We start from the raw sequence: 274 nt of genomic DNA, 5'->3' as shown, positions 1-274 counted from the left end.
CGCGGAGCTGCCCCGGCGGCTCCGCTCGGCCGGCGCTTCGCAAACACCGCTCGCCGCCGAGGCGGGCACCCTCGCTCCCCTGCTCCGTGGGACCGGCCTCGGCATCGTTAAGGTCTAGGATGGAGGGACTAGTCATAACCGATAGCTCCGGCTGAGTAAAATGGTGATAACGAACGAGCTAATTAACTTTTTGATTATTATTACTGTAAGGCACTATTCATGACGGGGGGTGGAATGGGGGGGGGGGGGGGGGGGGGGGGAAAGCGGGGGAAGG

The sequence above is a fragment of the Haliaeetus leucocephalus genome, unplaced genomic scaffold (assembly GCF_000737465.1).
Source record: "Haliaeetus leucocephalus isolate CR32 unplaced genomic scaffold, Haliaeetus_leucocephalus-4.0 Scaffold1, whole genome shotgun sequence".
NCBI lineage: Eukaryota > Metazoa > Chordata > Aves > Accipitriformes > Accipitridae > Haliaeetus > Haliaeetus leucocephalus.
Note: the sequence above shows the minus strand (reverse complement) of the source record.